The 23,578-nt window shown below is 35.8% G+C and overlaps 2 pseudogenes; both read right to left on the bottom strand.

Annotated features, from left to right (window-relative positions):
- PONPYGV1R-PS1879 (vomeronasal 1 receptor ponPygV1R-ps1879 pseudogene) lies at positions 529 to 965 on the bottom strand (annotated as a pseudogene).
- Positions 3,840 to 23,578, bottom strand: part of LOC100451404 (zinc finger protein 85-like) — a 35,691-nt pseudogene continuing 15,952 nt past the window's right edge.

Here is a 23,578-nt window from a genome sequence, read left to right as displayed (position 1 = left end):
ACAGTTCAACATCTAATACATAAATGAATACAATATGGTATATATACAAAATGGATTATTTATCTTTAGAAAAATTATATTATTTTCAATGACATGGATTACCTGGAAGAGATTAGTTGAATTAAGCCAGTCACAGAAAGACTAGTATCTCATGATTCCACTTACACACATGGATTCTAAAAAACTCACTCTCATTGAAGTACAGAGTAAAATAGTGACCACCAGGTGCCAAGGTATTTAGAAGAATAGGGGGATTGGAAAAATGTCTATCAAGAATACATAACTATAGTTGCATAGGAAGAATAAGTTCAAGAGATTTATTGTACAGCATGGTGACCATAGTGCATAATAATGTATTTGTATTTTTGAAAAATACTAAGACAATGCCATGTGGTCTCACCGCAAGAATGTTAGCTCTGTGAGTTAATGCATTTATTACATATGACTAAGCATTTGAAAATGTATATATACTTCAAAATATCATATCTTAAAGAATAAATACCCATTTCACCTATCAAGTTAAAATAATAGTTTTAAAACTTTATAGAGAGTTAACAATATTTCAAATATAGTCTGTATTTGTCATAAACTTGCCTGAATAGTACTAACAATATAGAGCTTTGTGCTGTTTTGTCATTTGTCAATTATAACCATAGAATCTCTGATAGTTAACATCATGTTCTGGACACAACACAGTGTCTGGGAGAAGCCAATGTACTTTACGGCTTTTACTTTAAGTTTGGGACACCTGGAGTTTCTGGTGATGATGGTAATGAAGTGAAAGAGAGTAAAAGTGCAGGCATTGCTGGTGGTCCTATGACTGGCCACTCTGTGAACACAGTAAACAAGTTTGCAAGCAAAATAACAGAAAATCTTTTAATTCAAAAACTGGCATAATCTTCAAGTTTTCCAGAGAAAATAAACAAGGAGTTAGCTACAGTTAGGTGATGAAGTATAAAAACTGTATGCTAAACTTCACCCAATAAAAAAATTATATAAAATAACAGTGAGAAATTCCTTCAAATTGTAATACCAACATCAAAAATTATTCAAATTTAAAATCTACACAGGTAATTTTATTATACTGAAAATTTTAACATTCACACTTAAATACAGAAAATTCTGCATGGAAACATAAGTTGTGCTATATCACAAAACATTAAAAATTCCTTACCATTAACTGTTAGAAATTTAATTTCGAAGATATATTTTATATTTGACACACTTTGTGTAAGAATCTTTTAAAATTTTTCTTTTACAAACAAAAACAGTGGTAAATGATTTAATTCTCTCCCCTATGGATAGTGTATGCCTTTATCTTTATCTGATGTCAAAGTTATATGGATAAGCAAACTCTCCGGTTAAAACCAACTTTTAGTACATTAAAAATATCAACTTTCAGGCTGTGAGCAGTGGCTCACGCCTGTAATCTCAACACTTTGGAAGGCTGAGGGGGGCAGATAACCTGAAGTCGGGAGTTTGAGACCAGCCTGACCAACATGGAAAAACCCCGTCTCTACTAAAAATACAAAATTAGCCGAGCGTGGTGGTACATACCTGTAATCCCAGCTACTTGGGAGGCTGACGCAGAAGAATCACTTAAACCCAAGAGGCAGAGGTTGTGGTGACCCGAGATTGCCATTGCACTACAACCTGGGCAACAAGAGTGAAACTCCATCTCAATAAACAAAACAAAAAAACAACTTTCTCATCAAAACCTACAAAGTACCACGTGAAATGACACGGCATAAAAATAAAAGTGAGAACACTGTAGCCATAACACAGAAAAAGAAGGTCTGTGATGCATACATAGTTGGAATACATATAAGACAAAAAAACTGAAGATAATCAGAAAATAAAGGTAGGATTTATCTTCAAATTCAAGTGTCAGCTGTGCAGCCTGGAAAAAACGTTCTCTCCACATGAAGAATCAATGTTATTTCTTCACCATTGATATTTTCGATCTCTGACTTAAACTTGCAAACTAACTCCAGCAGAAATTATGGAGCATCTGTTACATGAGAAGCACTGTCATTTTTGTTTGCTACATTCAATATATCAAAACATCCATGCCAGGTGTGGTAGCTCAAACCTGTAATGCCAGCACTTTGGGAGGCCAAGACTGTCGGATCACCTGAGGCCAGGAGTTCAAGACAAGCCTGGCCAACATGGTGAAACCCCGTCTCCACTAAAAATAGAAAAATTAGGCAGGTGTCATGGCAGGCACGTGTAATCCCAGCTACTGGGAAGGCTGAGACAGGGGGACTTGTTTGAACTTGAGAGGTGGAGGTTGCAGTGAGCCGAGATCATCCCACTGCACTCCAGTCTGGGTGACAAAGTGAGACTCTGTCTCAAAAAAACAAAACAGAACAACAACAGACAGAAGAAACAAAAAAAGAAAAACCCCAAATCCTCATGACTCATGAAGTCTCCCAAGTAGTTACCTGAATAAATTGGCTCAACAGATAAATTTACTTCTGTCAATTTTAAAAAGTAAAAGGAATAACAACTGAATAGTAGGCTTATAGAAGGTTCTCCAATTGAACACAATGAAATGCTCTAACTAAAAAAGTATAAATATACTAATTATGGAAATACATCTAAAAATTATTTCATGTGCCCTACTAAATTTTATGAAAATTAATTACTAACCTGCTCACGATGAATACTTCTTATACTATAAAACAACAAATTATAAGAAATAGGAATAGTATGAGTCTGTACAGTAATGAATTAAATAAAAAGTATAGATTTGCATTCAGCATTCTTGAGGTTTTTAGTTTTCTAGTAACTTAGACACCTTCTTAAAATAATTTGTTTTGTTCTAGTATTTCTTTTTTTCTGATAATAGGTAAAACTCATACATACACAAAGACACTCTACAGTTCTATTACAATTAAGGTATATCATTAGACTAACGTGTATATTTAACTTTATGTGAATCAGAACTCAAAGTCTGTATGTGTTTGCAGGCAGAGAGTTCACATGTTCAAAGAAAAATATATAACAAATTTTTAAAAATACTTATTCAGGAGTTAGAAACATATGGATTTTATTTATATTTTCCTATGATTTTTCTTATGACCATAAAAATAAAAGATACAGCATGAAGTAATTTGTGAGTTGAATTATATCATTACTAACTTCCCCCAAAAACTAAGTTTTTTCAATGAAAATAGCATATTTTTAATGCAATTGTAACTCTCCAATTTTCTTATTTTAAAGTTATATACAAATAATTTACCTAACAACTTTAGTTTTGGGTAATTTTCTACACTCAACACTGATTTAGTGTAATGTCTGAAGGGTCAGTGTTTTAGTTATTTCAACTGTGAAATATCTGATGTTGACATAGACTTAATTTTGAATTAAATGCCTTTTTCATATTTACTGCATCTGTAAAAATATATTTTACTATGAACTCTCTGGTTTTTTTTGCTCTCATTTTTTCACAATTCTTCAGTCAAAATCATTACATTTATTAGGTTTTTCTCCAATATAAATTCCCTGATGTTGAACAAATTTTGAGAAACTGCGTCAGGGTTTTCCTCTAACACAAAATCTGCACAATAATATCTATGACACAAGTAATCGTACTACAACAACCCCCTGTATATTTGTAATGTTTGTCTTCAGAATGAATACTCTTCTTCACTTTAACGGCTTATATTTTCTGAAAGATATTTAGACAGTAATTGCACTTACAATGCTTTTATTAAGTATGAGTTCTTGGATATTGATTAAGATATGAGCAGATATCAATGGCTTTTCCACATTCTTTATAATTGTACAATTTTTTCTCAAGTATAAATGCTTTCTTGTGCAATAAAATGTGAGCACTAGTTAAAAGTTTTGTCACATTCTTCACACGTGTAGTTTTCTACAGTATGAATTATCTTACCTACAATCAAGAGTGACAACCATTTAAAGTCTTTGACATATTCTTCACATTTCTGGGGCCTGGGACCATTATAATTTATATTTTCAAAAGTTTGAGGTGGGCCAGTCATGGTGGCTCATGCCTGTAATCCCAGCACTTTGGAAGGCCAAGGCAGGAGGATTATGAGGTCAGGAGATTGAGACCATCCTGGCTAACACAGTGAAACCCCGTCTCTACTAAAAAATACAAAAATTAGCCAGGCGTGGTGGCGGCCGCCTGTAGTCCCAGTTACTCATGAGGTTGAGGCAGGAGAATGGCATGAACCCGGGAGGCAGAGCTTGCAGTGAGCTGAGATAATGCTACTGCACTCCAGCCTGGGAGACAGAGCGAGATTCCATCAAAAAAAGAAAAAAAGTTTGAATTGTTGTTAAAAGCATTGTCCCACCTTTTAGGTTTGTAGAGTTTTTCTCCGATATAAATTATTTCACGTCCGCTATGACTTGCGGACTCATAAAAGGCTTTGCCACATTCTTCATGCTAGTAGGGTTTCTCTCCAGTATGAATTGTGTGTACTAAGTGTTGAGAACTTGTTAAAATCTTTGTCACATTATTCACATTTGTTGGAATTCTCCCCAGTATGAACTACCTTATGTTTATTAAAGGTTAATAATACACTAAAGGCTTTGCCATGTTAACATTAGTAGAGTTTCCATCCATTATGCATTATCTTATGTTTTGTAAGGCTTAAGGACCAGTTAAAAACTTTCCCACATTTATCACATGCATAGGGTTTCTCTGCAGTGTGAAGTCGCTTATGGTTAGTAAGTGTTGAGGACTGGCACATGCTTCAGTATGAATTCTTCACGCTTCAGTATGCTTCAGTATGAATTTTCCTACATGCTTCAGTATGAATTCTTTTATATTTACCAAGGGCTGAGGAGTCATAAAAGCCTTTGCCACATTCTTCACCTTTGAAGGGTTTGTCTGCACTATGAATTCTCTTATGTTTGGTAAGGGTTGATGGACTGCTTAAAAGCTTTCCCACATTCTTCACATTTGTAGTTTCTCTCCAGTATGAATTCTCTTATGTTTAGTAAAGGTTGATAGTTGGATGAAAACTTTGCCACATCCTTCATATTTGAAGCGTTTCTCTCCAGTACGAATTCTCTTATGGTTATTAAGGTTTGAGGAGTGATTAAAAGCTTTGCCACATTCTTCACATTTGTAGGATTTCTCTCTACTATGAATTATCTTATGTTTCGTAAGTGTTGATAAGCAGTTAAAAGCTTTGCCACATTCTTCACATTTGTAGGGTTTTTCCCCACTATGAATTCTCTTATGTGTAGTAAGGGATGAGGAGTTGCAAAACCCTTTGCCACATTCTTCACATTTGTAGGGTTTTTCCTCACTATGAATTCTCTTATGTGTAGTAAGGGATGAGGAGTTGCAAAACCTTTTGCCACATTCTTCACATTTGTAGGGTTTTTTCTCCATTATGAATTATCTTATGCGTAGTAAGGGATGAGGAGTCACAAAAGTCTTTGCCACATTCTTCACATGTGAAGGGTTTCTCTGCACTATGAATTCTCTTATGTTTGGTAAGGGTTGATGCCTGCTTAAAAGCTTTCCCACATTCTTCACATTTGTAGGGTTTCTCTCCAGTATGAATTCTCTTATGTTTAGTAAGGGTTGATAGGTGGTTAAAAGCTTTGCCATTCTTCACATTTGTAGGGTTTTTTCCCACTATGAACTCCCTTATGTGTAGTAAGGGATGAGGAGTTGCAAAAGCCTTTGCCACATTCTTCACATTTGCAGGGTTTTTCTCCACTATGAATTCTGTTATGTGTAGTAAGGGATGAGGAGTCACAAAAGCCTTTGCCACATTCTTCACATTTGAAGGGTTTCTCTGCACTATGAATTCTCTTATGTTTGGTAAGGGTTGATGACTGCTTAAAAGCTTTCCCAGATTCTTCACATTTGTAGGGTTTCTCTGCAGTATGAATTCTCTTATGCTTAGTAAGGATTGACAGCTGGTTGAAAGCTTTGCCACATTCTTCACATTTGAAGCGTTTCTTTCCAGTATGAATTCTCTTATGGTTACTAAGGATTGAGGAGTGATTAAAAGCTTTACCACATTCTTCACATTTGTAGGGTTTGTCTCTACTATGAATTATCTGATATTTCATCAGTGTTGATAGGTGGTTAAAAGTTCTGCCACATTCTTCACATTTGTGGGGTTTCTCTCCACTATGAATTATCTTATGTTTAGTAAGGATTGATGGGTGGTTAAAAGCTTTGCCACATTCTTCACATTTGTAGGGTTTTTTTTCCACTATGGATTATCTTATGGTTCCTAAGTATTGAGGAGTGATTAAAAGCTTTTCCACATTTTTCACATTTGTAGGGTTTCTCTCCATTATGAATTCTCTTGTGTACAGTAAGTTTATAAAACTGGTTAAAAGCTTTGCAACATTCTTCACATTTGAAGGGCTTCACTCCATTATGAATTCTCTTCTGTGTGGTAAGGTTTGAAAACTGGTTAAAAGTTTTGCCACATTCTTCACATTTGAAGTGTTTCTCTCCACTATGAATTCTCTCATGTGTAGTAAGGTTTGAAAACTGGTTAAAAGCTTTGCCACATTCTTCACATTTGAAGGGTTTCTCTCCAGTATGAATTCTCTTATGTTTAGTACAGTTTGATGACTGGTTAAAAGCTTTGCCACATGCTTCACATTTCTAGGGTTTCTCTCCAGTATGATTTATTTTATGTATAGTAAGGTTTGATGACTGGTTAAAAGCTTTGCCACAGTCTTCACATTTGTAGGGTTTCTGTCCACTATGAATACTCCTATGTTGTGTAAGGGTTGAGAAAAAACAAAAGCCTTTCCCACATTCTTCACATTTGAAGTGTTTCCCCTCAGTATGAATTTTCTTATGGGTAGTAAGGTGTGAGGACTGGTTAAAAGCTTTGCCACATTCTTCACTTTTGTAGGATTTCTCTCCAGTATGAATGCTCTTATGTGTAGTAAGCTGTGAGGACCAGTTAAAGGCTTTGCCACATTCTTCACATTTGTATGGTTTCTCTCCAGTATGAATTATCTTATGTGTAGTAAGGTATGAAGATCGGTTAAAGGCTGTGCCACATTCTTCACATTTGTAGGAATTTACTCTAGTATGAATTCTTTTATGTTGAATTAGATGTAAAAACATGCAAAATGATTTGTCACATTTGTTACATTTAAAAGGTTTCTTTTTAGTATGTCTTATCTTACATCTATTTGAATTTGAAATTTTATAAAAGACTTTTACATACTTATAACATACAAATGTTTTGCTCTGGGTAGCTGTCAAACATTTGTTAAGTTTCTCATAAACTCTTTTGTGCATTTTACAATCATCCACACTTTTATACTCTTTTCTTAGTGGTAAATTCTCATCTCCACATTTTCCATATCTTCTCAGTATCACTTTTTGAAATGAATTTTTTATGTTCTGCTCTGGCCAAAGGTCTTGGGCAAAATAAGAACACATAACTGAAAAAAATAAAAATAACAAATTACTCCACTTGCTACACTAAGATTTGTATACTCTAGATATCTACACTATAAAATTATACAAACTACATAAGCAAGATGGCATAGAAAAGTACCACAGACTCTAATTCCTTCATAGACATACAAATTCAACAAAAACACATTAAGCAAAATACATCTGTGAAAAGTTTATAAATGAGTTACTTGTGTGCAGTACCACAGGTGAGCACAATGCAGAGAGTCACATAGAAGGAAAAGCCTGTAACATTTACCCAACAAAGCTCTTCCTGCTCCCCAAACATAATATAGTGCCTTTAGAAGTAAATTGTCAACTCCTGTTTTTTTCCCCAAAAAAACAAACAAACAAAAAACAGAAAAATAGTGACACATACATTTGTATTTGTGGCTTTTCACACACTGGTTTCTGTCTCCCATGGCATTAATTACTAAAGGACGTGGTGGCTAATATGGTTTGGTTCTGTGTCCCCACTTATACTTCATTTTGAATCGCAGCTCCTATAATTCTCATGAGTTGTGGGAGAAACCTGGTGGGAGGTAATTGAATTATGGGGCCAGGTATTTCGTGTGCTGTTCTTGTGATAGTTAACAAGTCTCACAAAATCTGACAGTTTTTATAAAGGAGAGTTCCTCTGCACATGCCCTCTCTCTGTCTGCCAGCATGTAAGATGTCACTTTGATTTTCCTTTATTTTCTACCACGAGTGTGAGGCCTCGCCACATACATGGAACAGTGAGTCCATTGAAGCTTTTTTCTTTATAAATTACCCAGTCTTGGGTATGTCTTTATTAGCAGCATAAGAACAGACAACTACAGTGGTATTCTTTAGAATGACAGTTTGAGTCTGCTAAGAAGAAACACTAATAAATTTATGTAACTAAAAAATGAACACAAAATTTCAGACAAGATGCATTCTAAGAACATGTTTGAGAGATTCCCAGAATCTCTAGCTAAAACAATTGGTTTCCCCCAGAAAATAAGCTACATTATAAAGACTGTGACAGCTCTTTTAAAATGTCCAAATCTCAATCAAAGATTATAATGCATACAAAATATTACAGCAACATAGCCCCATATAAAAATTATAAAATGTTCAGGAAGCAACCATAAAAAATGAAGATGCATAAATTAATTTTAAAATTTTTAAATAAATTGAGTAATAGTGAGTGAAATAGGAAAACAGACAACTATACAAATGGAATAACAAAAGCATTAAAATATCAAAAAATTGTTTAAAATTTTAAAGATAAAAGGATAGAAATCTTTATAAACATCTGTTAATGAATGTACAACATAAAGAGATATAATTAGCAACATAAATAACAAGTGAGAGCAAATGTAATGAGGAGGAATATTTGTTTGCAACTGAAGTTAATTTTTTACAAGATTAAAGCATATTGTTGTATCTTTTAGAGGTTGTATGTAATCCCCAAGATACCACAAAGAAAATATCTGTATAGATACACAAAAGAAAATAAGAAAGTAAAAGCATATTAATACAGAAATTAAAGACACAAAGAAAGACCAGAAAGAGAGGAAATGAGGAACAAAGATACAAGAATCAAAGAATTAATAAAATAGCATTAGTCTTTCTATTTAATTAGATATATATACACACACACACACACACACACATATATAACTTTCCAATTAAGAGACATACTTTCAATAAAGAGATTTATACAACATATTTTAAAAACAAAGACCCAACTTGCCTTTCTACAAGTCATTTCAGATTTAATGGCAGAAAAAAAAAACAAACAAACCTGAGAGCGGCAAAATAGAAGTAGATGTTCCATGCAAATATTAACAAAATGGTAGAACAGGTCAAAATAACATACAAGCTATATCTTAAGTCAAAAACTATCATATTTTATAAAATTTACTTGAAGTCCAAACTCCAAAGATATGAAGAAAGATATTAAGTAATAATAGATTCATTCACTGGGAACCTGTGGCAAATTTTTATGTACATTTGTGTGTGTGTGTATCTCACATTAAGGTTCGAAGTATATAAAGCAACTATTGAAAAAACTAAAGAATCACAGAGCATATATTAGTAGGATACTTCGATACCCCACATTCTATAATAAAAATGAAACAAGACATGATATTAGTAAAGAAACAGAGGACTTGAAGGCAGTATAAAACAATTATTCCTAACAGAGGTATAGAGAACACTCCTCAAGAGCATCAGGATACACTCATCTCAATACCTCATACAACATTCTCCTTGACAGACCATTTCTTAGGCCAAAAAAGAAGTCTTAACAAAATTTTTAAAACTGATTTTAAAAAATTACTATCATCAAAATAGAATGAGTATAAAACCATAAAAAGCTGAAAAATTCAGAAATACATAGAAATTAAACAACAAACTCTTCAACATGCTGTTGTTGAAAGGCTGAAATATTAACATTATGAAGATGTCCATATTGCTCAATGTAACTGACAAATTTAACGCAATGCTTTTGGAATTACACATGGCATTCCTGAAGTAATGCAAATTTCTGTCACCAAAATCATTCAGTAGATATAACTTGAAAATACTGGAATATCATTCAGTTTTCAAACACCAGAAAATATTCTAACTATAAAGATAAATTTTAATGATATTATGCAAAAAGAAATGAGCCAGCCACAAAAAGACAGAGATTGTATAAAATACACAAAGTAGCCACACTCTCAGAAACAGAAAACAGAGTGGTGTTTGAAAAGTGCCAAGAAATGAGAAAAATTCATGTTGTGTAATGTGTATTGAGATTTGGCTTTGCAAGATAAAAACATTCCAGCAATATGTAGCATAATAATATCATGCAATTAACATGATCAAAATGAATATTTAATAATATTGTATTATAAATTTTGTTTTGTGTTTCTGAAAAGTAAAAATGAACAATACCTAGAACAGATTCAGATATGTGATAGTTTTAAAATTATCTTCAAATCTAAGATTTTCTCCCGGTCAGGAGCAGAGGCTCACACCTATAATTCCAGCACATTGAGAGGCCAAGGTGGGTGGATCACGAGGTCAGGAGATCAAGACCATCCTGGCCAACATGGTGAAACACCATCTCTACTAAAATACAAAGAATTAGCTGGGCGTGGTGGTGCACGCCTATAGTTCCAGCTACTCTGGAGGCTGAGGCAGTGGAATCACTTGAACCCAGGAGGCAGAGGTTACAGCGAGCCGAGATTGCACCACTGCACTCCAGCCTGGTGACGGAGCAAGAGTCCGTCTCAAAAAAGAAAAAAAATATAGATTTTTTCCCACACAAAAAAAATACAGATTCACAGATAGGTGTTGAAATTAAAAGAAGTTTTATGACTACTCACTTAGGGTTAAATAGTCATCCACAACAAACCTACACAATAAATACACTAGTCATAAAAAAATAGAGGGATAGTATTTATCCAGGCAAAAAAAACAGAGATAATAATATTGGTAACAGACATATGGCTGATACATATTTGATTCTGCTCCATACTGTCTTAAATTATAAAGAGTTAAACATTGTCATACACAATTATAAACTAATCAAACCACAATTAACTGGTGTGAGGTGGCATACCCTAAAATATATAACACAAAAATATCACTGTCAAACAAAATTATAAATGCAATGTAAAACTGATTGGACACCATCAAGTGGATCAATATATTCACAAAATGAATCTTAGAAGACTATAGGGAAAAAGTAATACGGAGGTTACTTGGAGATAAAAATGTCAAACAACCCAAATTTTGATGTAATAAAAAAAATTATTAGCACTAATTCTTGATTCTAAATTATTTTACTTCAAAAAGAAGATACAAGTAAATACTTTCCAAAATAAAAGGTAAGGGTACCATAGTCCTACAAAATACGCTACATTGTGGACAGGCACAGTGGCTCATGCCTGTAATCCTACAGCTTTAGGTGACAACGGCAGTGAGATCACTTGAGACCAGGAGTTCAAGATCAGCCTTAGCAACACAGTGAAACTGCATATAAAAAAAGAAATGCTAAAATGAGTCAATTTGCTGAAAAATAAAATGATACTGAACAGTATTATAAAAACACATACAAATTTAAAGCTCTCTACTAAGTGTAAATATAAAGACATATAGAATTCTTTACTATCATAATGATGGTGCATAAAACTCCTAAGGTTGTATAGAATATGATAAACAAGATATAAATCTGTTACTAGGTACACAATATAAAATAATTTTAATATCAGTAACACACTGGAAAATACAGAAGTATAGTTTTTGTATTCAATTGAAGTTGTTATGAGATTAAAATACATTATTTTAACTTTAAGATGTCATGTAATCTCCATATTTTAAGATTACAAACGTTCATAAAAAATATGCAAAACAAAATTAAAAAATCAAAACCACTGCAAAATTAAAATAAAAATTAAGGCAGCAAAACAGGAAATGAGAAAACATATCTACAAAAAATACATAAATCAGTGATAATAAAACTGGTAACAGTGACTCCATTTTTAAGCAATTATTTAAAATATAAATTAAGTAAACTACTTAATAAAAAGAAATGTAATCTCAGGACTTTGGGAGTATGACATGGACTGCACATTTGATCCCAGGAGTCTAAGACTAGCCTGAGCAACAAGAAAAAGTCCTGTCTCTACAAAAAATACCAAAATAAAACAAAACAAAACAAAAAAGCTGGCTGTGTATGATGGCATATACTTATAACCCAGCTACTTGAGAGACTGAAATGAGAGGATCATAAAAGTTTCAGAGATTGAGGCTGCAGTGAGCCACGATCACACCACTGCAAACCAGTCTGGCTGACAGAGTGATACCCTATCTCAAAAATAAATGAACAAATAAATAAATAAATAAATAAATGAAATTATAAAAAGAAATAGGAATAAAATGCCTGAGTGTTTTAAAAAATGCATACAATATGGTGCCCACAAGAGACTTATTTTAGCATTGAGTCAAACAAAAAATTTGTATTTCATGCTAATAGTACAATTTGTTTAGGTGGTGATAATTATCTTAGACATTATATGCTTTAAGTCAAGTACTAGCATGAGACAAAGACTTATATAATGGCAAAATGGGTCAAGTTACCAGGAATCTATAACTATTATATTTATCTATCTATATATAATATCAGGGCTTTAAAATATATTAAGCAAATAGTAAGTGAAGAAACAACTACATAGGAACATAATAATTGTAGACATCAAGATCGCATTTTCAATAATAAGTAGAACATTCAGATGAAAATTCAGTAAGAAAACAGAAAACTTAGACAACATTATAGACTGCATTAATGACTTTGCATATAGAGGAATACCTGAAAGTGGATCATTTATAAAGAAAAAAGGTTTATTTGGCTGCCAAGTAAGCAGACTGTACAAGAAGTGTGTGGCAGCATCGGCTTCTGGTGAGATTCTCAGGAAGCTTACAATCATGCTGGCAGGCCATGAATAACTGGACATATCACATGATAAGAGACAGAGCAAGTGTGAGTGAAGTAGCCATGTTCTTTTAAGGAAACAACTCTCACTTGAATCAATGAAGTGTAAACTTACTGTTTACCAAAAGGATGGTGTCAAGCCATTCATGAGGAATTTACCCCTATGACCATGACCCAAATTCCTCCCACCAGGTTCCACATCCAACGCTGAGGATTATAATGCAGCATGAAGTCTAGAGAACATGGACACCCATACCATATCATAGACCAACTAGGCTTAACAGACATGTACAAAACTTTCCAGTCAAAAGCAAGACAATACACAATATTCTTATTTGCACTTGGTATATTCTGTTAGGACACACAATGAGTCTTACTAAATTTAAGAATACTGGTTAAGTGCAGTGGCTCATGCCTATAATCCAACACTTTGGGAGACCAACGTGAAAGGATAACTTGGGGCCAGAAGTTTGAGACCAGCCTGGGTAAACTAGTGAGACCCTGTCACTACACGTAATCAAAAAATTAGCCAGGCATGGTAGCGCATGTCTGTAGTCCCAGCTACTTGGGAGACTGAGGTGGGAAGGATCACTTGAGCCCAGGAGGTTGAGGCTGCAGTGAGCCAAAATCATGCCACTGCACTCTGATGTGGGCAACAGAGTAAGATGTGTCTCAAAACAACAACAACAAGTAAACTTAAGAAGACTGTATTAGTGTGTTTTTACACTGCTGATAAAGACCTACCAGGAACAGAGAAGAAGAAAAAGGTTTAATTGGACTTACAGTTCCACATGGCTGGAAAGGCCTCAGAATCATGGCAGGAGACAAAAGGTACTTCTTACATGGTGGTGGCAAGAGAAAATGAGGAAGATGCAAAAGCAGAAACTCCTGATAAAACCATCAGATCATGTGAGACTTAATCACTACCACAAGAACAGTACAAGAGAAACTGCCCCCATGATTAAAATTATCTCCCACCAGGTACTACCCACTACATGTGGAAATCATGGGAGTATAATTCAAGATGAGATTTGGGTGGGGACAGAGAGCTAAACCATGTCAAAGACCAAAATAATACACGTGTGTTTTCTGACTAAAACTGAATGAAACTAGGAATTAACAGCAAAAGTAAAACTGGCAAATGAAAAAACATGAAATTAAAACACATTCTTCAACATATTCTTGCTCGAGTCAAAAACTTAAATTTTTTAAAGATGTTAATGCAGCCTACAGTGATACACAAATTCAGTATAATCCCTACAAATATCCCAATAGCAGCTTTTTACAAGAATATTGGTTGAAATTTTAAAATTTGATTATGAATTATAGTCAAACACCCATGAAAAAGAACAAAGAGGCATTACACTTCCTGATTTCAAAACATATTAAAAGCTACAATAACAAAAACAATGTGGTACTGACACAAAGACAGATAAACAGATGAAAGAACAGAATAGAGAGCACAGAAATAAACCTTTCTGTATATGATCAAATAATCTTCCACCATGTTGCCATGACCACACAATAAAAATAAATGATAATATTTTATCAAATATGATTAATAATTTGATTTTACAGTCAAAATGTAATGTTGAAAACTGGAAATCTACACTGATAAAATAAAGTTGGATCATTTTCTTGAGCCATATAAATACAATAGTTTAAATAAAATATATAGACATAATAAAGTAATAAATCTCTTAGAAACAAAATAAGGGAAAGACACGACATTGCTCTTGGCACCATTTTCTTAGATATGACGTTAAATGCTTGAGCAACAAAGAAAAGAACAGAAACATTTAACTACACTACACTTCAATATTTCTGCACATCAAAGAAAACATTCAATAGAGTGACGATGCCTTTTAGGAAATGCGTGAAAATATTAACAAATCACATGTGATAGGAATTAATATTCAGAATATATAAACAACTCTTAACATTTAAAAATAGAGTTGAATAATTAGATTTAGAAATGGACACATAACTGAACTAAACTTTAGAAAGAAGCATTTGAAAGGACATACAAAAATTACTAATTTGTAGAGAAATGCATAAAAATTATAATGAAAACCAAAATCACCTCACACCAATTAGAATGGCCATTACAAATCTTTTAAAAGAAGCAAATCCATTGATGATGCAATGTAAATGAAACCCATGTTGATTGCTGGTGGAAAACAAAAATACAGCCATCATTGTAAAATGTTATGCTCCTCAAATAATTAAATATGGATGTATCATCAAATACAGCAATCTCAATTATGAAACTATATCCAAAGTATGCAACTCAGGACCTGGAAAATATATATTTGACCATCTATGTTTATTGTACCAGTATTCACAAAAGCCAAGTCTGAAGCAACTCAAATTTCTTTCACTTACAAACACATAAAAAAAAGTAACATACACATACAGTGGAATATTATTTAGCCTTAAAAAATCTTGTCACATTTTAAGATAAACCTTGAGAATATTATATTACCTAAAATAAGCCAGTAACAAAACAATGAATAGTATATGATACCACTTACATGAGATATGTTAAGCAGTCACATTCATAAAAACAGAAAGTGGAAGGATGTTTCTCAAGGGCTGAAGAGAGGGTAAAGTGGGCAGTTGTTACTTAGTGGGTATTGAGTTTTAGTTTTACAAACGTAAAATTTCTTTTTTGCATAACAATGTGAATATACTTAACATGCCTGAAGTGTAGTTGTTTTTTTCTTCTTAAGATACTGTAAGGCCAGGCATGGTGGCTCATGCCTGTAATCCCAACACTTTGGGACGTCAAGGCGGGTGGATCACCTGAGGTCAGGAGTTCAAGACCAGCCTGGCCAATATGGTGAAACCCGGTCTTTACTAAAAATACAAAATTAGTCAGGCGTGGTGGCACACATCTCTAATCCCAGCTACTTGAGAGGCTGAGGCAGGAGAATCGCTTGATTCCAGGAGGCAGAGGTTGTGGTGAGCTGAGATCATGCCATTGCACTCCAGCCTGGGCAACAAGACGGAAACTGTGGCTCAAAGAAAAAAAAAACTACACACACACACAGGGTATTACTCTGGCATCCAAGATGAAGTGTAGTGGCACAATTATGGTTCACTGTAGCCTAAACTCCCAGGCTCAGGTAATCCAGCCCCATCAATCTCCCAAGTTGCTGGGACCACAGGGGCACACCATCATGCATGGCTCTTTTTAAAATTTTTTTGTAGAGAGGGGGTCTTTACATGTTCGCCAGGCTGGTCTCAATCTTTTCGGCTCAAGCACTTAGATCAAATACTTTGAAAGTATTAAAGCTATGATTCCTTTTAGTTTATGGCTATCACTCTAGTGGAATGGTTAGCAAAGGGAAGTGTGGTTTTATAAAGCTCATAGCAGGCCATTGCCTCTGGAAGGAAAACATAAAGCGACACCAGTACCTACCTAAGGTCAGAGACATCTGACACTGTAAGATTGGATCCCAAAGGGGACACCCCAGGGGTTCCTCTGGACCTCAACCTCTCTGAAGGGGACACCCCTGGCAGAAATTCTGAGGTCTAGTACTAAACCCTCCCTAGAATTTTCTCTCACATTTGCCATACCGTTTGGCTCCCAACATTGTATGGAACCTGGAGTTTACCATTAAATGGGAAAGTGGAATGGCATTGCATATATACAGGCTGTTGTGCTGTGATTCTAAGCAGGGGGCCTGTTTAACATGTCATGAGCTCCTTTGGTGCTGTTTGGCCCCAGTGTTCTTTGGAGTCTACAAAGGTTGGGCCTTTAAAAATTAAACTGCCATGGAAACTGCTTTACCCAAAATTTTGGTTCACAGCCTTTATTGGATTATCTACTGGGGCAAACAAAATAAAACCGGTGAGCTTGTATTGCTATGTCATGGCTAGGGTTCTAAACTATTAGATCTTCATTTGTGTGTATACATGTCTAGATGTGTTTGTACACTTATTGTTACATGTTGTGTCTACCAAATTAGCTTGTAAGTAAGAGCGCTCAAGTAGTAAGTGTAAGCAATTTTCAAATACATGTGACTTAAGTATAACTTAATAAGCTAGCTTTAAAATTATTGGTAAAAATAGAAATGTCTTCAAAATGTAGATGTATCTTCTAAATTACGCAAGTCAGAAACTAGGTTGGTTAAATGCTTAAAGGTCATGAACTGCTTCTTTGGCTTTTTAAAGTTGTTCGACTTTCCTGCTTTACAGGTTTTTAAGGGCTGGAGACATATGCCATGCCCCTAGCTATGCCGGAAACAGACCTGATCTGCACCTAAGTACCTAACTAAAATAACTTACCAAATATTTCACCAAAATTAATCATTGCTAACAGTTGCCATTTTAACATGTAATTGAGAATACTGAAAACAGATTTACATGCAAGGTGCATAAGGAAGTGAAATATGTCTTTAGTAAAATGATATAAGGTGTGAAAATGCAAATTTTTGCCTAGTTTAGAGGGCTAAAGGATTGTTTTAAATAAGATACAACTAAAGGTTCAAACAAGTTATAGAAAGTTTGTAAAAACTGTGAAGAAAATCTGTATGTGAACATATTGACTAAATTCAAAAGGGTATTATTTGGCTTTCCCATAAAATGAACATTGGAATAAAAGCACAAGAAGGGTGTCTTGAGGCACTGACCTACCCTTTAACACAAATTTGTAAAGGGTTATAAAAGGTTTTTAAGAATCACACCTCATGATCAAACTGGTTAAGACTGGATAAAATTATCTGTAAGGTTTAATTTAAAAAGTTGAGGTTGACAATAATAGCCTAATGCAAGCATGAAATTTGGCTCTCTCTCTTGAAAAAGATTTTTCTTTGGCTTTTGAATAAACTCTCTAAAAAAGAAGGGAAGGACAAGAAACAGACTGTTTGAAAAACTAGATCTTCCCTCTTGACGAATAAAGGTTTTTGCTTTACAAAACAAAACAAAACAAAAAAACATACACAACACTTTGAGTCATTTAAACAGATGACTTATGGTAACCTGAACTTCTATTAAGTGTTTTGAGCCCTTACAGCTTCAAAATTGTCTTTTCTAATCCCTAGCTTTTTGATGCTACAGAGGGCCCCTGGGACATTCAAGGGAGAGGTAAACAGGATTATTTAACGTTTACTTACATAGGATTGATCAGGTGGTGTTTGATTTTCACGTTATATTTTAGTGAAAAATGTTAATGTGTGTTCCAAAAGTTGTATGGGATTCCTAGAGTTCTGATGTCTGAGTTTGTGTTATCAATCATAATTAAAGTTATGTGTTAGGTTATTATAAATCACAAAGGTGACTAAATTTCTTTTGTCAATCATGTCTTTCACTGTGACTATCCTAGGACATTCTAACATTCATAGATAATTGTTGTTTTGATCCTCCTCAAAGAATGGATTATAACCCTTGAGTGCAGGTTTCTAATAACTTTGGAGATTGCGAACAGGAGTTGACTGGGTGAACTGAATAGAAGACTAATCCTTTTTGACTTTTTGCTTGAAGCATTGCTGATCCTTATGTTTTGTTTTTCAAAATCAAGGAAGCTTTTGAGTTATTTGTACCTTTTGACAATTGTGGAAGTGAACCACCCAATGATCTCTGACTATAGCTCAAAAAGTATAAGCGATGGGCTGTCAAACTTCAAATGGTATACAAATACAGCCTCAGTAGATATATCTCTTTTACTGGAAACCCTTGGATAGGCCTCTGAGACAGAACTATTGTTTTCCCAGAACACCACCACATGTCAGCATGAAGCAGTTAAGAATGGTCATTATCCCTAACGCCCCTATTCTAACAACAGTTAGATGTACCTCTTCAGAGGGGGGATTGATGGAAGCAGCTGTGCCATTATGCTGGCTGCAGCAGAGAGGCACAGCTGGGTTGCACACTCCATGGAGCTGGTGAGATGCCGCCCCTTCTGAGTTAGGGCAGGAACTCCCTGGGTGCTGCTGAAGACTCAGGCTTTCTGCTCTACAAAGCAAACAGGAGCCCTGCCCTCCTGGGTGGGGCTGCAGCCACCCAAACTATGGCTGTGGATCTGATCCTCCCTGTGCTCCTGGTGGTGGTGGTGGGGGGAACAGGGTAAGGCAGGAAAAGGCAAGATCTACCCTCCTGGGTGCAGCTGCAGCCGCCTGACCCACGGCTGCAGACCTGGGCCTCCTGCTCCACAACGACAAGCAAGAGCTCTGCCCTTTTCAAGTTGGTGGGGTCGGAGCTCCCTGGGTGCAGCTGCAGCTGTCTCTCAGGCAGAAGACTGGACGGCTCTGCTGCCTACATCCTTGGGGTCCTGGGAAGACCCTGGCCATTTCTGCTGGCTTGGAGGTGTCTGCTCCTGCTGCATGGCCTCTCTTCTCTCCCAGCACCCATGCACTTGGAGCTCAGAGCAGGGTTGGAGCCAAACCTGGGGCCATATAAATGGCAGTGGGAGGAAGACAGATTCCTTGGCAGAAGAGAGTGAGTCCCTTGTAGGGCCCAACCTTCAGGGGCCCGCAGACCAGAGTGGGGACCTCTGGTGCCTCCTCCAGGCCTGACCAGGGCCACCCAATGGACAAACTGGAATGCACTTTCTCCTCTCTGCAGTCCAGAAAAGCCCTGGGCTCAGCCAGAGAGGGCAGAGGACACAGAAACGATGGGATGACCAATCGCAGAGAGGAGCTACCTTCTCTGCTGGCAGCTTCAGAGACCTGCAGAGACCTCAGAATGATCTGTCTGCACAGAGAAGCCACCCCCTCCAGGGCCTCCTCTCTGCTGAGAGCTGAACACTCGATGGGATGACCTGCCTACAGAAAGGAGCTACCCACTGTGAGTCTCCTCTGAGCCGTTCTAACACTAAATAAAGATCCTCTTTGTTTTCTTCCCCCTTCACTTGTCTGCATACCTTATTCTTCCTGGATCCATGACAAGAACTCACGCAAAGGTGCCACTGGCCACAGAGGTTTCCAGGAAGAAAACTGACACCTCAAAGATTCCGTAACACTAATTATCTCATTTACTTCAGGCATAACATGTAAATTCTAACATATTGTCCTAAATGTCTAAATCTAAGGTTGCAGACACATTTGACATAGGAAACAGAAAGTAGAAATGTATAGAGATAGTGACATCAGTAAGATGGAAAAATAAAAGGTACTCTACTTATTCCCCCACAGCCAAGAAAATCTGTCAGCCATCCATGACAAAAATGTCTATATAATAGAGCCAGACATCATGGCTCACATCTGTAATGACAGCTACATGGTACACTGAGGTTGGAGAATTGTTGCAGGAAAGGATTTGAAGACCAGGCTGGGTTATATGGCAAGACCCCATCTCAAAAATAAGTGCCTTTAATAGAGCTTTGAGATCCAGGAAGGAAGTTGTGAAACTCTGCTAAAGCCCAAGATTGAGGAGGGTTCTTTTCAGAAGGCAGGCCCTCATTAAGGTGGCAATCTACAGGACCTCTGTTCCTGGCTAATGACCAGGAAATTGTCCATCCAACTTGGTCTCACTGAGAATTGTGAACTTACTCTGTAACCATCCCAAACTCCTCCCAGCCACCGTCTGGGAGATGTCCTGCCCTTCCAGAGGCCTGGGGGAAGATACAAATTAATAGCCATGCAGGCAGGCCTGCAGACCTTGTCTTTACTATGATCACTGAAGCAGTTCAATGACTCAGTTTCAGTTTCCTGGACCACAGTTCATGGCCAGTTAAGCCTACATAGAAACTCACACAGTGACCTAGGAAAATCCTCTTTGCTATTCTGTGAAAGCCATACTCATCCACATCCTGATATAAGGCCCACCATATGCAGACCCAACTGCAGAAACCCCACTTAGTGTCTGTTCTAAAGATCAAAGTCGTGAAGGATATTCAGTCTGTCTAAAAGTAAAATGGAAATTATAACTACCCAAGCTCCTTGTAACAAGCCAACTAAAGGTGGACCCTAGTGTAGACTCGTAAGTCTTGTGACAAACCAAACTATAATCCTTCTCCACTACAAATCCAGAGAGCATCCCATCACCCTGGGGGCCCAACAACAACAAAAAAAACGATCTTTACCTTCTGAAACCAGTTTATAAAAACTTGGAGAAGTGTTTGCTCCTTCAAATTCACAGACACCAATGCAAAACTATATTGTGCCCATTGTCAATGCTTCTATGTTAAGATAGCACTGAAAGTATGTGGCACAATAAGTAATCAAAAAGTTTTCAAAAGCCATTGAGATTGAAGACAAATAAGTAAAAAGTTGCTGTTTCTAGATCATATGATGTTATGTATAAAAAACTATAAACAGTACATTAAAACTTATCTGAACTAATAAATATACTCAGTAGATTAGAAAAATAAAATTAAATTACAAGTATAAGTTATGGTTCCATACACTTAAACTCTTTGATATAATAGAAAAACAATCTATTTGGAAGAGCATTAAAATAATAAATTTCTGATAACAAATTCAACCAGATGTAAAAAATCTTCACAATGAAAGCTATATCAATGAAAGAAATTAAAGCCACAAACAAATTTGAAATTTTTTATTTCTATGGATTCAAAGAATAAATTTTTTTTTTTTTTGAGACGGAGGAGTCTCACTCTGTTGCCCAGGTTGGAGTGCAGTGGCATGATCTCCACTCACTGCAAGCTCCCTTTTCATATTTTTAGTAGAGATGGGGTTTTACCATGTTAGCCAGAATGGTCTCGATCTCCTGACCTTGTGATCTACCCGCCTCAGCCTCCCAATGTGCTGGGATTACAGGCGTGAACCACCGCACCCGGCCAAGGGTAAATATTTGTAAAGTGCTGTATTATCCAAAGTAATCTATAAATTCAATAAACTTATCAAAATTTCACTGGTATTTTTCTCACAGTAATGAAAAATACAATTCTAAAATTTACATGAAACTACAATAAACTTTGAATAAACAAAGCAATCTTAAGGAAAAAGAACACAGCAGAAGGACATCATACTTCATAATTTCAAACTGTATTTCAAGAGTATAGTAATAAAAACTGGATGGACTGTGTAGAAAAATGAACAAAAAAATGGAACATAAACCACTACTCACCTGTTTCAGACATGATGCTAAAAGAGAATATAAATAGTTTCACATAGAGGTTTCTCAAAATTATGCAGATATTTGTGTGTCCCCCAAAACAATGGAAAAGCAGTCACATTTTGCAGTCTCTTATACTTCATGAAGAGGACTTTGGCTCTCATTGTAAACTTGAAGAAAGATCACCAAAGAGAAAGTCGAATCTTTAGAAAATTTGAAAACATAAGACAGAAGGTGTCCCTGTGTAACAGTAAAATAAAAAAATCCTGAGGCATCCCAGAAACTCTTTCCTTTGGAACACAGCTTCCCGAATCACATTTTAAGGACTGACTTTCTCTTTGACCTTTGGACCTCTCTTCTGTTGCATTCATTCTCACATACCTAGGGCTACAGTCTCATGTCTCTTCATATTCCAAGGCTCTTTTCCTTGCTCCAGATAGGTGATCAGGTCTGGCTTTGAGAAAGCAATACCTGTTTTTATTAAAAATAAATAACATGAATGTTGCTCATATTCTTCAATTCTCAAGCTAGTAATTTGCTCAGTAAAGATGATGTAATAGAATATTCTAGTAAATTAATCCCAAAATAGTAATTTATAACAGAAATTTCTAAATCTTTAGAAAATATTTTAAATTTGTGTGTTCTTAATTCCACTACCCAGTACTACTGAATCAAAAACTGGTGGTGGAAGGCTGGGCGCAGTGGCTCACACCTGTAATCCCAGACCTATGGGAGGCTGAGGCAGATCACCTGAGGTCAGGAGTTAAGAGACCAGCCTGGGCAAAATGGTGAAATCTCATCTCTACTAAAAATGTAAAAAAAGTAGCTGGGTGTTGTGGTGGGCGCCTGTAATCCCAGCTACTTGGGAGGCTAAAGCAGCAGAATTGCTTGAACCCAGGAGGTGGAGACTGGAGTGAGTCAAGCTTGCACCACTGCACTCCAGCATGGGGACAGCGCAAGATTCCGTCTCAAAAAAAAAAAAAAAAACTGGTGGATTTTAAGGTGTAGCAAACAATATTTTATGCCACCAACCTTCTGGCATTACCAATAATCTAGAGTGAAAAACACAGATCAGCTCAGGAATGTGGAAAATTCAGATCAAGATGAAACGTCTTGAAGATACTCCTCTCTACATAGACAAATGCCCTAAATCCCCAAAATTTATTTCAAAACAGGAATCTGTAACTCATTTATACAAAGCAAAAACTACCAAAAAAAATTCTACAAAAAAATAAAATAAAATAAAACCTTTAGAATATATTATGAAATGTGTATTGAAGTTATTCTCACCGAGAAAGACCAGGTTTCTGTCGTTCTCTAACATCACATCTCTATATAAATTCTGTTGTGCAGTGTCCAGGCATTGCCACTCTTTCAGAGAAAATTCTATGACCACATCCATAAATGTCAATAGTCCCTGAAAACACACACACATACATATTTACCAAGTGGCCATGGGCAGAATTTTTAATTTGACTCAAGATGAAATGAGAGGGTAAAGAGAAGTGCTTCTAACTTACAAGAATGAATGAAATTCATAAAATAATTCTCAACACAGAAATATTTTCTAATATATTCTCTAACTCTGTGTAAAGAGAGTGGCATAATCCACAACATCAGTGTATATATAATAGTTTTCTGGATTATAACATAGAAAATTGAGGGCATAAACACAAACATAC

This window comes from Pongo abelii, chromosome 18 (assembly GCF_028885655.2).
Source record: "Pongo abelii isolate AG06213 chromosome 18, NHGRI_mPonAbe1-v2.0_pri, whole genome shotgun sequence".
In the NCBI taxonomy this organism is placed as follows: Eukaryota; Metazoa; Chordata; class Mammalia; order Primates; family Hominidae; genus Pongo; species Pongo abelii.
Note: the sequence above shows the minus strand (reverse complement) of the source record. Positions and strands in the feature narration are given on the sequence as shown.